At 54.2% G+C, this 14,879-nt stretch overlaps 1 protein-coding gene across 1 annotated transcript in view; it reads left to right on the top strand.

The window, feature by feature from the left end:
- Positions 1 to 700: 700 nt before the first annotated feature.
- Positions 701 to 14,879, top strand: part of ATP2B2 (ATPase plasma membrane Ca2+ transporting 2) — a 209,170-nt gene continuing 194,991 nt past the window's right edge. Inside the window, exon 1 of the mRNA XM_045551474.1 lies at positions 701 to 796. The gene's annotated coding sequence lies outside the window, so the exon portion shown is untranslated. The remainder of the gene's footprint in view (positions 797 to 14,879) is intronic.

A 14,879-nucleotide genomic window follows, 5' to 3' on the forward strand; every position in this document is an offset into this window, starting at 1 on the left:
CACGTTCTGGTTTTGATGGTGCACTCCCAGCTGCGCGAGACGCCAACCCTGGGGGAGGCCGGGGGAAGGTGCATGGGACCTCTCTGTGCATTTCTTTGCAACTTCCTTTGAATGGATAACTGTCTTTAAAAAGAAAGTTACAAATAAATGAGTAAACGGATAGATAGATAAATTTAAAGGAGCCGGATGAAGAGACATGTAGTGTCCAGTTGACTTTTGTTGCTGTTTATTGAGCGCTTCTAAGAGCCAAGACACTTATACATATTATATTGTAGTTATCCCTTACAAAAATCCTGAGAAATAGGTGCTCTTATCTCTGTCCTCCAGATGGGGAAAGAAGGCTCAGAATGGTGAAGCCATTTGCACAAGCAGAGGCCTCTGTCTCTCCAGAGCATACACTGTGACCACTCTGCCACACCCCTCTGCCCTCACAGGCCACAGACAGGGCGACCCCATCTTGACCCCTGCCAGCAGGTGGACTTGCGCCTCTGAGGTAGGCTCCAGGCCTGGGAGAGGCAAAGCCCACCCAGGCAGGTCTCAATGCAGAGGGCAGGGGCTGAGTCCCTGTGGACCCGGCTCTAGCCCAGAGCCAGCACATCAGAGATACTCCACACCGCTGCTCCCTTCCCTACTCCTCCCTCCCTTGCTCCTCGCTATCAGGTTCTCCACTCCTAACCAATGCCATCTTTCCCCTTTTCCAGAGCTGAACGTCATCACCCAGTCCCCAGAGCCAGCAAGACATGGGCCCCATTTTCCAAAGCCTGGAACCTCTCATTTAACCAGAAAACGTGGAGGGGTGAGTTGGGGCCTGGGGCCTTGTTTGGGGGGGCAGTCTGGGAAGACAGCTGTTGGCTGGGCCTGGGGGAGGTGTTGCTAATGGAGGGTCAACCGAGCAGGAGCGCAGTGTTTGAGAGCAGCTCCCTCCCCTCTGCCACCCTGTTGAGGGCACATGTATCATTTATGCAACATTGGGCTGGTTGGGGAAAGTTCCCTGGAATCCCTTTTGCATTTGAATATGGAGTGTGGCGTGGAACGTGGAGGAAGACGGTGTCACATCACACAGTGGACAGTTACCAGTCCCAGGTCTGTCCTGGCCCCGCGCTGGCACTGGGGAGCCCGGGAAGACCTGGCACGGCCTCCGCCCTGGGAGGACAGACTGCCCCCTCGTGAAAGGCCACCTCACCTGGTCCTGGTTCATTCTTCTACCCTCTGGGCCAGGCCCCAGGTTGCCCAGGAAGCCTCAGAGGTATGGTGGTCAGGTGGACTTGCCAGGGTATGTGCTAAGGGCCAACAGAGAGAGAACACAGGCCAGCTCTGGGTGGCAGTGGCATGTTTAGTGGTTATTAAGAGCTTGGAGCTGGACTCAGGCCCAGATTCAAATACCAGTTCTGCAGCTAGGGAAGCCCCTCTGAGTGAAATTCCCTCATCTGTAAAATAGGGGCAACAATGGCATCTTACAAAGATCAAGCAAAGATAATCCATGTAAAGTGCTTAACAGACTAGCTAGAACATAGTAGGTGCTCATTAAATGCTTGTTGAATGAATAAACCTGCTAGGCACCTAATGCATATTAGTTAATGGGGCAGCCCTCTCTCTGGGGTCGAAATGCCACTCAGCCTTCCAGAGCCAGTGTATGTGGCAGTTCTGTGGGATTTCTCTGGCCCCTGTTGGGATTAACCACGTCTTCCTCCGTGCCCCCCGAGTCCTCTCTTTGGGCCTCTATTATGGCCTCGTTCAATCCACCTTGCATGATGGTGGTACGTGAACCCTGGAGTCCATGCCCCATGCACCCACCATTTTCACCGTGTCACAGACCAGGGCTTGCACTGCTCATCTTTCAGCATCAGACCCAGCTGACATTTTGCAAGGATGTCCTCTGAGCCAGAGCTCAGAGTTAGTGTCTCAGCTGACTTTCCCAGTAGGTGGTGTTAGCCCTTTTCACAGATGAAAAGACTGAGACCCAGAGAGAAGAAACTTCGCAGCCAGGATGCAACTCTGAGATTCTAACTGTGCACACAAAGCTGGCTTCCTGCTACCCCTGTGCCTACCTGTGCAAGGAGGATGAGTAACCACGGCCCGAGTTGGGGAGGGAGCAGACACGCAGAATGGCCACGTGCCTCTCCCCCCTCAGAGATCACCCAGACCTCTTGCTTTGCTGAAGTTTGGTTGCTCACCCAAGCACTTTGGAACCACCCAGATTGTTTCCAAACACATTACATAATTGCTCACATATTTATTTAATGCCATCTCTTGAATAATAAATGATCGATAATATGGAGCAGAAACATGGGCGTCTAAACCCAGCAGCTTTTGACAGGCGTGGGTGAGGAAGGAGGCTGAGGAGAGCCCTCTATGAGCCATCCACGGCGGGGAGGAGGTGACATCTCCCCTCTCCTCCTCCTGAGATGGGTTGACAAAAATTTCTCATGCCCATGGTTGACAACCACATAGTGGAATTTTCACTGTGGAGTTCAACCTGTTTTATTATATAACAACAAAGATGCATTATCTTCTCTCTAAAGGATGCTTGAAACCAGGGCCTGGCTACCTGCTTATTTATTTACAAGTGTTTATTGAGCACCTTCTATGTGCAGTCATTATGCTTTTGTTCACCCTAGTGTTCCCTTATGAATAGAGCAAAGGAGACCGCTGTCTGCAGTGGGGCTGGGGAGGGCTGAGCAGGGCCCAAGGTAGGCAATGTAGGCAGAAGGCCCCTGCAAGGGTTTGAACTGTGATCTGTGCAGTCATGAAGCTATTGAGGGGTTCCAGCAATCTGACGAATGTTTGAGAAACAGCCCTCTGCAGCCAGGCAAGGACTGGGGGTGGCATGCACCTGGGGAAGACTGGGTCACAGTTTTAGGTCTGGGGTGTTGGAGGCTGGGCAGGGAGAATCCAGAGAGGACACAGCAGGGGGCACCCAGGCCCCACATGGTGACCTTTCAGCCTTGGAAGGGTTTCTGTCCAAGGTGACCCCACGTTTCTCCCAGGGCACCTGTGGAGGGCCTGCCCTGACCGCCAGTAGGCATCACAGCTGCACAGATAGCGGTAACGGTAATACCCAGGGGGCACTAAGCACTACTGCGAGCCGGGCATTTTCACACGCCTCCTATCCTGACCACCAGCCGGTGACGTGTTGCTTTGTTATCCCCATTTCACAGAAGAGGCAACCAAGGCACAGGTGGTTGCGTCAAATGCCCAGGGTTGCCAGGAAGGAGCAAAGCTGGGATTTGAACCTGGTCCATCGGGCTCCACACATACAGCCCTCGACCCATGTTGACTGAATGAATTCATAGTAATAGCAATAATAATAACCATAGCAATCACTCAATACAGTGGCTGCTGTGTGCCAGGCCTGTTCTAAGCACTTTAAAGACAGTAATCATTTGGTCCTCACAACAACCCTGTGAGATCAATGAGATAGATATGGCCATCGTGCCCACTTTGCAGAAGGAGAAACTGAAGCGCAGTGTTAAGTTACTCACCCTAGCTGGGATGTGAACCAGGCCACCTGGCTCCGGTGCCCAGGTTTTTAGCAGAATGCAGTGTGAGCGGAGGGAGCAGTGTCTACTGCTCCAGATGGGCTTCGTCTCTGTGCCCGAGTCTGGGGTCAAGGCCACTTGCTCGCTGTCTATCGCTCATTCAGCGGCACCCCTTCAGGGCCAGGCCTGGGCTGAGCCCTGGGCATGGGGCATGTGGGGACAGACCCTCAACCCTGAACTGCCGTCCCTGGAGCCTCCTTGCTCAGTGACCAAAGCAGAGGGGCCTCCCGGGGCCTGGTCCCCCTGCAACTGCCCAGCTGATCCAGCGACGGAGCAGCCAGAGTCACCTGCTCAGTAAGGGGGTCGAGAAATCCCATCACTGTCTTGCTAACAGGAACATCAGAGAGAAAAACTGAGAGAAGGTGTCAAGTCATAAAGCGTTTACGGAAAATGTTTTACTCCAGGTCTGTGGCAGAACAACCACCGAAACGTCCCTCGTGGAAACCCCTTTAGAGTAAAGCACTGTGTCAGGCGGTTGTAACTAACACCAGTTTGCAAAGCAACTAACTCATCCCTCCTTAGAACGTGCTCGGTAATTCCCATCTCAGCGCTGCGCTGGGGGCGCCATGCATGAGAAAGCACTTAGTAAAAGGTAAAATTTGCACAAATGAGGACTTTGAAAGTAATTGAAGATTCTTATACAGCTTATCCTGTTTGAGAGTTTGAACTTTTCCCTGCAATCCTGTTTTCCTCAATAAGAGAACCAAGGAAAATGTGAGCCCTCCCTCTGGCCAGACTGCCCCAGTGTCTGACCACAGGGGATGGAGCAAAGGGGTTGCATCAACGCACTCCAAACCTTGGGTAGTGGCTTGTCAGCGCAGGAAGCTACTCCGCGTGTCTCAGCATGGGAAGGTGCAGGGTGCAGTGCCAGCCCAGCTGCAGATCTGCCCTCCGCTGGGCACAGGCCCTGGCCGTGCACTCCTGCGCAAGCTCTTTAAGTGCCCCACCTCAGTTCCATATTCTTTAGATTGGGAGTAATAAGCCCTCCCTTTTGAGGATGTTGGAAGGATTAAAAGGAGGAGAAAATACGATATGCCCAGCTCAGGGCCTGGAACACCAACCACTGCTCGGTGGGTCTTGTTCTCCTGGTGGTCCCCAGTGGGAACAATGGCCTCAAACTTTGAGGACCCCAGGCTCCTTTCTGCTGGCACCATGTCAGTCTCTCTCCATGGCACAAGCACCGGGAAATTGCCGTCCGTGTTGGTTGGCCAGGGCTGCTGTAACACAGGACCATAACTCAGTGGCTTAAAATAACAGCAATTTGTTGTCTCACAGTGCTGGGGAGTAGAAGTCCAAGACCAAGATGTCAGGGGCTTCTCCCCAAGCCTCTGGTGGTTTGCTCGCTGTCTTTGGCATTCCTTGGAGCGTAGGTGCATCACTGCAGTCCCTGCCTTCACTTCGTCTTCCCTGTGGGCGTCTGTGTCCAAATTTCCCCTTTTCATAAAGACAGTAAGCTGTTTTGGGCTAGGGCCCACTCTAATGGCCTCATTTTAACTGTTTCCAAATGTGATCACATCCTGAGCTACTAGGCTTTAGGACTTTAGCATATCTTTTTGGGAGGACACAGTTCAACCCATGGCACCATCATTACTTATTTGAAGCCGATTCTGAGTGGGCTACAAGTTCATTCATGACATTTAGCTTCTCAAATAGACTCGAAGAATATTTTACATCACTTTCCAAAAGGGCAACACCCTTCTTAAAATCTCTGATGCGTCACCCTCCAAGAGATGCCCGTTAACTCTTGGCCTTAGCGAACTCCAGTCTGCAACTCCCAGGTGGTTATCTTACAGAAAGAGCCAGTGGTTTTGAGCCCAAGCTCTTTCCCAGAACAAGTACGTGCGGGACTCGGGGAACACGGGGCGCCAGAGTATTAGCCTTTAAGGCTGTCTCAGGCAGGAAGGTCACAAGACAGTAGGTGTGCAACTGGCTGTTACTGGACAGGTGGGTGCTGGGGCCACCAGGGCCCCTCCCAACAACAATGTGCAAAGAGTGAGGGGAAAAGTCTTCCTTCCTGGGTCATTCCTGTCTTTGTGTCCCTAAAAGGGACAAGCCCTTCCTGGGCACTCTGAGGACCACGGGGGAGGCCCCGCTCCCCCTGATCGTCACTCAACTTTCTATCTGGGATGAGACACTCCTGAGTCTCTGGCTACCCTGGGTCATCCCGCAGGAAGGTGGGAAGGGCCAAGAAACCTGAGCCCATTGCCCCTGTTTGGCTGGGACCCCTGGAGAGGTGAGGGGTTGGCGGTAGATGCCTCTTCTTGCCGACTCCCCACACTTCTTCCTCCCCGGCCAGCTCAGGGATGGGGGAAGTAAGCTTCCCCATCCCGAATACGAGAGGTTCTCACATTGCTGGGACTCAGAGCCAACCAATCTGCATTCCCACTCTGATGCCAGCTGCACGAGTCAGTAGACACTGTAGTGACCACAGAGAACAAAGCTCTGTGAACTGGTCGGAGTGCACCAAACAAGGTACCTGGGTGCTGGGTTCGAATCCTGCCACTGCTGTCTCCATCTGAGCTCTGTGATCTTGGGTGGATCTTGCTGCTTTTCCAGCCTCAGTTTCTCCATGTGCAAAGTAGGGGTGGTTCCTATCCCACAAATGAGGGATGTCTATACAGGACCTTGTGTGGGGCTTGGCAGCCAGTAGGCACTCTTCCCCTTCTCTCTCTGGGCCTCAGTTTCCTCCCTTGCAAACTAGGCAGTTGGACCAGGTGGGTTCTGTCCAGCTCAGCCTGGCTCTTGGGAGCAGCCTCCCAGGGTCCGGTGTCTGGCTGGGCAGAAGGAGCCACTCGCACCCACAGACACTGCAGTGGGGCTGCTCTGCCTGGAGCTCAGGTGTGGCCTGGGACTCCTGCTCCCTTTTCTGTCCCCCTCGTGCCCTGGGTGCCCATGGTGAGGGGCCCAGAGCCTCTGACCAGCCGTGCAGAGGTCTGAGCATGGGCCCCCCCGGGTGCCATGGATCCGCATCCCCTGCCCTGCCCCTGCTCCTCATCCTGCTTGTCTCGGGGATGCAGAGCCGGGAGCTGAGGCTGCCATCATCTGCTGCCCACCCCAGCCCCAGGTTCCCAAGCCCCATCTGGCGTGTTGGAGGCGAGAGCATCCTGTGAGTAACTCCCCAGCCACCCCCAGGTGCCCAGCACGGGCCATGCCTCCCAGGTGGCACTCAGCCAGTGCTTGTCCATCTGGGAGTGTTGTTGGGTCAACTCACCCAGACCAAGCCCAGAGGGCAGGGTGTCTCGCCGGGAGGCAGTGGGGCGAGATGAATGTCCCAGGGACATTTATATTTCCCAGAGAGGAGCTGCAGCCGCAGGAAATGCCCAGGTGAAACCACTAGCGCACTAAGGGCGGCCGTGTGGACATCTGGGGCAGGGAGGCTGGGGGTCGGATGGGCTTGGACGTGGTGCCGTTGGTGCCTCTTCCCTGTCTCTGGGGGTCCTGCACTGAGGTGAGGCTAAAACAAGAAAGCACACAGGAAGTGGAGTGGCCACGTGGTGCACTGGAGCGAGCATGAAGTTTCAAGTTCAAACCTGGCTCTGCTGGGTGACCTCGGGCAAGTGACCTCCCCTCTCTGGCCCTCGGTGGGCTCATCTGCAGACAGACCATAGACTGTGTCACAGGTGGTTGTGAGGACCCCGGCCATGCCCACCTCCTGCCCCTGTACTCCGTCTGCCCTCAGAGGGAGCTGCAGCGCCAGGAGCACTGTGCTTGGACGTGGGGAGACCAGACAGTGTCAGCCACTCACGGGGGTGGGGCCCTCTCTGTGCCTCAGTTTGCCCACCTGTAGCCTCGGGCTGCCGCAAGGGGCTGATGAGGTGACCAGTGCACAAGGCCTGGTGGGCCAGTGCACAGAGCTGTTTGCTGCATTGAGTCCAGTGGGGTCCAAGGCTGTTGGGCTCCCTGGGGCTTCACCCTCAGTGGGGCTGCCGTCCCTCCTAACCCGAGAATGGTGACGCTTGTGGGATCTTCCCGTTAGAAGGAACCACAGAACTCCATGGCCCCGCCCAGCGCTATAAGCTTTCCCCAGTATCCTTGACTGGTAACTTTTTAATATCTTTCTGGTTAACTTCAGGAACAGGGACCTCACTACCGGACGTGTGCTTCCTGCTCAGGCGGTTTGTGCGTGAATAACCCCAGCATGCCTCACTCGGGCATCGTGACTCTTAGACGCAATGCTAGCAGCAGGAATTGCCTAATTGCTTAGCCTAGAGAATGGAAGACCCTGCTCAGATGTCACCTCCCCTTTCCCTGGAAACATCCCCAGTGTAACTTGCACCACCATGGAAATTCATTGCTCCCTCCTCTGTGTCCCTAGAGCCCTTCAGAGAGGCTGCTGCTGTAGAACGTATCATTGTGTTTTCTTTGGTTGTTTAGTTACATCCCTTCCAGTAGGCCATAAACTCCCCGCAGGAAGAACTTGGGCTTTAGACACAAATAGGCCCGACTTTGAATCCATGCCCCACGTCTTCCTGGCTGTGTGACCCGGACGAAGTGACCTAACCTTCCTGAGTGCACACGATCCTCTCTCCCTTCTTGAGCACAGAATCCAGGTGTCTCTGACCTCCGTATCCCTAGTCCCCGACACACGGCACTCGCTGGGTAAGGGAAGTGCGAGGGGCCGCCCGGTGGACTTGGTTACGAGATTGCAGGGTGGGGAGGTCGCTGCTAGAAGCAGACACACACTGGGTCGTGGAGAGTTCGTAACGTTGAAGTCAGGGGAGCGTTCTGCAGCCTGCGGCACTTGGGGGAGGGGCGCGGGCGCAAACACGCCCCCACCTCCAAGGGCCTCCCACTGCCACCCAGAAGTCCCCCGCAGGCATTGCCGGCCCTCGTGGTCCCTGGGCTGGCTTTGTGCAGCAAGAAAGTATTCATACAGCGCCCGACTTAACCCACATTTTAAAAAGCAAGAGGCTGGGAAGTGAGGGAAGTCGCTAGGTTGACTAAAGAATACGTTCGTGGCAGCGGGGTTCTACTGGTTGTTGGGATCAGCAAAACATCAATTCACGTAAGAGTGAAAAAAATAGTCGGGGGTGAGTTCCTTACACCTGAAACGTTGGAAGTAAAACACGTCGCACACAAAGGGGAGGGTCACAGTACCCGGGAGAGCTGTTGGCCTGGATCGAGCTCCTTCCCCGGGGACCTGGAGGAGGGACGGGCTGCTCAGCAGAAAACAATGTGTTTTCCTCCCGTTCCCTGTGAACGGAGAGAAAGGGATCTGGCACTTTATAAGGGAACAAGCAAGGAGTGTCACAAGGCCAAAAGATGATGTGGGTGGGCGACTCTGTTATACCTTTTTACCTGCAGTCCAGAGAGCCTTCCTGGAGGAGGCCAGGTTGCAGCTGTCTGGCCAGGCTGTCCTCCACCCACTCCTGCCTGGTCTCCTCGTCCTTCACACCCACGTGAGCTGTTTCACTGGAAGCCTCCTTTCTGGGCTTGCATGCGTTGTGGCCACCCTTTCCCCACCTTCCCAGGGCCACTCTCTATGCCAGCCAGTCGTACAGAGAGTCCTCAGCACAAAAGAACTTCCAGGTAACCAGGCTAAAGCCAGGGCGTCGCTGATAGAATCAGGAGCCTCATGCTCGTGTGAACAGCGGCCCAGGAGGAAGCCGGGGGCATAGAGAAATGCCTGCCACCCATGTTGCTTTTGGCAGAGAGCACTGTTCTGCCAATCACATTACTGTGGTGGCCAGCCCTGCTCCCCTGCCCCTCCCCACCCCACCTTCCCCCTCATTGAGCCCCAAGCCAGAAAGGGAGGCACTGCTGCTGGCAGCCACCTTGCTGGGTGTAGCCATCGGCCGCAGACGTTTGCAGTGGCTGCTGGTGCTGAAGCTGAGAGATCAGAGGTGTTTATGTCTGTGGCCTGGGACCCAGCAGGGACACCAGGGGGACTCGCCACCATCTCTGGCCCAGGTAGGGGAAGCTGGGTTAGCTGGCCACTGCCCATGACCCTGGACTGGCTTGTCACCCCAGGAGCCTGGGCCTCCAGTCCAGTAGAGGGGTGCTGAGATGGAAACTCTCAGTATCGGGGTGGGGACCTGGCTTTGAGTCCTTGGCTGGGAGGGAGGGTGGTGAGTAAGGCCTGGTCCAGACAAGCCCTTTGGGTGTTGACAAGGAGCCACACTGGGGGACAGTCTCTGGCCTCACCCAGCTCCATAGGCGCTCTCCCGTCACAGGGCTGCTAAAGCCTGCGAGATCAAGGACTGTAGAGCCAGACGGCCCAGTTTCAAATCTGCCATCTGTGTGTCACTTTGCATGTTTACTTCTGTCTCTCTGTGCCTGTTTCTCGCCATGTAAAATGGGGTGGTGGTAACAGTACCTACTTCATGAGGCTGTCGTGAAGGTCAAGCAAGACAGCAGGTGTAGCCCCTGAGCACAGGCAAGTGCCCACTACGCGGCAGGTCCCAGCGTCGTTGCCGCTCCCTGTTCCTCCCCGAACGTGGGACTGGCCCGCAGAGGCAGCAAGGCCAGCGCTGGAAGGAAAGTTAAAGACTCCCGAGGCTACCTGCCCATTGCACAGGCGCAAATGCAGATGAGACGACCTAGGTCGCAGTGTCAGACTGGGTCAGGCAGGCCGGGGTTGGGATCCTGCGTCTGCGCCACGTTTAGCTGGGAAGCCTTCGACAAGCTCTCGACCCCCTGACCCCGCTGTCTAAATACATGAAGTGGAGATACTAGTGGGGCCTACCTTAAGGATAAAACGATGTGATAGACATAAAGGGCTCACCGTGCACCTTATCACTACATTGCAAGCTGCCATCCCCACCAGCGCCTGCTCCGCCCCTGCTGTCATCGCCGTCCTCACTACTGCTACTATTTGCTACTGTTATTATTATTAGGAAAGAGAGACTCAGAGAGGGGAAGGGACTCACCAGCAGTCACACAGTGACTTAGAGGGCAAGACAGGACCCAGCCCTGGCCTCCTAAGCCCCAGCCCCTCTCCTCTCTGCTCCCCTGACCACCTCATGGCCCTCATGGGTCTTTGTTGCCCTCCACACACCCGTCGTGGACAGCTGTCTGTCCTGCCCAGAGCTTGGTTGCACCCTTGCAAGAGGTCACCCTAAAGCACCTGGGATCATCTCCTGCTGACCTCACTGGCTCTGGGCATGGGGCTGGGGCTGGGGCTGCTACACAAGGGAAGCTGGCATCCCCCCACAAAGAGCCTGGACCAGCAGAGAGCCCAGGTGAGGGTTACCTTGTCCCCATGACTCCCACAGCACCCCTCAAAAAGCCCTCCTGCTCCCCCGCTGTGTCCAGGGCCCCTGAGCCAGGGAGAGTCCTTGAGCGAGGCAGGATGCAGCTTTGGAGGAAGACATCTGGGAACTGCAGAGCTCCTGGCATCTCCAAGGACTCCTTAAGTAGGAACAGATTGGGACCCCAACTTCCACCAAAGCTTCCCTGGGCTTTGGGGGCCGTCCTCAGGGGTGTTTCAGTTCTGTGAGCAGGCGCTGTCTCTGCAGGCTGCTCTCTATCCCACCTCGTGGCCTTCCCTGGCAGAGAGGAACAGAGACACGGAGGAGGCAGGGGAGGAAGAGGAAGGGGAGGATGGGGTTTGCTTTAAGGAGAAGGAAGGCTCATGTAGCTGCTTTAATAATATAAATATTACATGAGCAATAATAATAATCATTACTATTTATGGAACACTTACTATGCACCAGGCACTATGCTAAGAACTTTACATATGTTATCATAGTTTATCTTCAGTATAGCCATATCAGGCAGGAAATATTATTATACTACTTTATGGATGAGTAAACTAGAAGAGGCTTATTTATCTACCATATAGTGATCGCAGGCATGAAGCAGATGATGCAAAAGAAAGGTAGAGTCAGAGAGGAATACAATAGGGAGTGGTGGGGACTGTGGCAAATTGGAGAGGGTCCCGTTGTTTTTTATTGAGGCATGACATACATACGTTAACGTGAGTAAAGTGCACTGATATTAAATGGACCACTTGATGCTTTTTACACGTTTACCCCTATGTAACCACCACCCAGACCAAAATATTTCGAGTAGCCCAAAACATTCCTTCTGAGGTATTCAAATTTAATTTTGTAAAAATGTGCAAAACTGTCCCAGCCAAGAGGAATCTAAGGAGACATGACAACTAAATATAACATATCCGGGATGGGATCCTGGGGCAAGAAAAGAATATTAGGTAAAAATGAAGGAAAGTTGAATAAAGTGTGGATTTTAGTTAGTATTGACATAGCAATATTGATTCATTCACTGTAAGAAATATATCATACTAATATAAGACGTTAATGAGGGGCAAGTGGAGGCAGGGAAGGTAGGAACTCTACTATCTTCACAGTTTTTTTTTTGTAAAGGTAAAACTGCTCTAAAACAAAAAGATTATTTAAAAAAACATTCTGCTACTACTCAAGTAAAATATGTCCATCCAAGGGCTGGATCTGGCCTTTGAGCTGCTGGTTTTTAAACTCCAGTGGTCCAATGCCCTCATTTTACAGATAGGGAAACTGAGGCCCAGAAAGGGGAAGGCCCTTGCTCAGGGCCCCACAGTGATAGTGGCAGAGCCAGGACCCAAGGCTGGTCAGCGCTGTCTGCAAAGGGTGGAGTCTGGGAATGTGGGTGGGGGCTGCCAGGGTCCCTGAACCTGTAAGTGTTTCGCTGTGGACAGGGCAGGAAGCTGCTGGGCCCCCAGCTTCCCCTCTGCTGCCTCGTGCTGAGCTCTCCTCTCCAGGGATGGTCCTTGGAACTGCCCCGCTGGCCGCCGGCCCCACCCCAGAGGGCGTGTTCGTGGGCAGTTCCTGTTTGGGGAGCAGGGTGTCGCCTTCCCGCTCCTGCTGGCCTCCGTGCAGCTGGGTCTGGGATCTCCTTGCAGGTGTCCCCGAGTCTCCCACGCCCACGGGCACAGGGTCTTAGCTGAATGTCAGATGAATGGATAAGTGAAGAAATGAAGGAGGGAAGGAATGAATGGCAAGACGAGTGGTTGGGGGGATTCTGGGGAGTTAGAGGACCCCAAGAGCACAGACTCTGCAGCGAGGTGGCCAGGGTCCCCTAGCTCTGTTGCCTCATCCATGTGACCTTGGACAAGGTCCTTAATCTCTCTCTGCGTGTCAATTTCCTCTCCTTAAGATGAGGGAAATAGAAGTGCCTGTGCCTCAGAGGGTTGTTGAGAAGATTAAAGGAGTTGATGACGTTCGCGGGAGGGAAGTACTAAATACAGGAGAGGAGGGGAGGAGAGCTGGGGGGGGTGATTAATATTCTAATGAGAGCTGGAAAATTGGACAAAGGTGTAAGACCGGCCATTCACCCAGAAGAGGGGTGGGGAGAAGCATCGTGCAATGGTTAAAGCACCGATTTGGAAGCCAGGCTGCCAGGGTTCAAATCCCAATGCCACCACTCATTGGCCATGTGACTTTGGGCAAGTCACTCTGTGCCTCAGTGTCCTCACCTGTGAAATGGGTGTGATAACAATGGTGCTCACCTTGTGAGGTTGTTATAAGAATTAAGTAGTTGGTTGGTAGGTGCATAGTGCTTAGGATCGTACCTGGTATGTTTAAAACAACTGCCGACGTATAGTGAGTGCTTATTAAATAAATGGAAATGGTTTTACACCAGAGGTGCACCCCATCCCTTGAAGGGGCCCCCAGGTTCAGAAGAGCTGGAGGTCAAGGCATGGTAAACTCACCTCGTGGACCCAGGGGAAACCACCCTTAATGAAGTCACACAGGGAGGGAGGGGCACCAGTGACCAGGTGTGTGTCACTAGGGCCTCACCCACCTGCAGCCGACTCCAGACGAGCAGTGCTTACCATATTTTAAGAGAAGACAGAAATTCAGATTCTTATGCACAATCCCCCAATTTTTAAACATTGGCATTTAACTCAATTTTATTTTAAGGCTCTGATCAAAACAAACAAACTGATTTTAAGCAGGCTGCTCTCACAAGTGGCTGGTCTCCGCTTCTCCTCCAGTCTAGTCCTGCCAGTTCTCTCTCTTTTTCCCTGCGTTCTAGAAGAGGAAACTGCGGCCCAGAGAGAAATGCCTGGACTCCGTTGTATCTGACTTCCCAGGGGCGCCAGAAAGAAGGCTCCTGGTGCCCCTCTGCCCTCCACAAGCCTCACAGGGGCCAGTCCAGTGGAGGAAAGAGACCGAGTGGGAGCTTTCCCCTTGCACCAGGGTTTTCCAGTATAACATTTGCAATGTGCTAGACCAACCAGACGCCGTTCGCACCGCGCCAGGGGTGCCTCTGGCTTTGCAGCAGGAGCGGCCACCCCGCCGAAGCCGTGGCACAGACTCGCGTCCGTGGGGCCACAGCTGCGCCCCCAGCTCCGGCCCGCAGGCCGGGAGCCAGAATTTCCAGGGTTCCTCCGTGTTCCCGTCTGCCGTGCGCAGTGCGGGCTGAGGTGGCCTGCCAGGGAGGAATCAGAAAGCTCCGTGGTAAAGGAAGGAAGTCGTGAAGTGAGCGCTGGAGCGGTTGAGAGAAGGGAGGCGTGTTCGGGAGAGGTGTTTGGGGGCCTTTTTTAAGAGAGGGTCAGTTTATAGGCTTGTCGTACTCTGAGCTTGAATCCTTTTTTTCTTTTCTATTGAAGACTGCTCTTTGGTTCCCACATACTTAACCTGTCTGCACCTCCACTTCCCCATCTGTAAAATGGGGATTTACACACTTTACGCAGCTTGTGATGAGAACGAGAGACAACACACGCGGAGGATTCAAGAACTCAACCCTGCTGTTAGTGTCAGTCAGCAGCTGCCAGCCCGCTTGTTTGCAAAAGTGTGGCTTGAGAGTCTTTCACTCTTGACCTGTCTTTACCCTGACTGTCCACACGCTGTGACCTTGCCCTGGTCTGAGGAGTCACGTGCATCCGCCAGCTGTGGGGCACCTCTTGTCTGCCTGGCCCGCAGATGCCAGATCCCTCCACCCCACTCTCTCCCTTTCAGAGCAACCCTGGGAAGCCAACAGCGTAGTCATCTTTGCAGATGAAGGACCTCGGGCTCGGGGAGGGAACGTGACACATCCAAGGTCACCCAGGTGTGAATGTGACCTGCAGCAAGGCCCCATGACCTTTCTGAGCTTCCAGGCTCCTCGTCTCTAACAGGAGGTTTAGGACGCCCCCCGCAGGCCTCCCGTGAGGATCTGTGAGGTCAGACCTGGGCAAGCACACTGTCAGCTCGAAATCCCAGCCTCACACCCAGTGCCGAGGGGTCCTTCAGACGCCTGCTCCTCTCTGGGGCTCAGTGCACTTTGGCAGCAAAAGCTACAGAGAAAAGTTATTTCAAGTGTCTTTTTCTTGCGTGATTTCCAAAATGCCTCTACTCCCTCCAGCTGACAGAGCAGTGCCGGCTTCAGCAGGGACTACGCACAGGGCAAGGAACT

This window comes from Lemur catta, chromosome 5, assembly GCF_020740605.2.
Source record: "Lemur catta isolate mLemCat1 chromosome 5, mLemCat1.pri, whole genome shotgun sequence".
NCBI lineage: Eukaryota > Metazoa > Chordata > Mammalia > Primates > Lemuridae > Lemur > Lemur catta.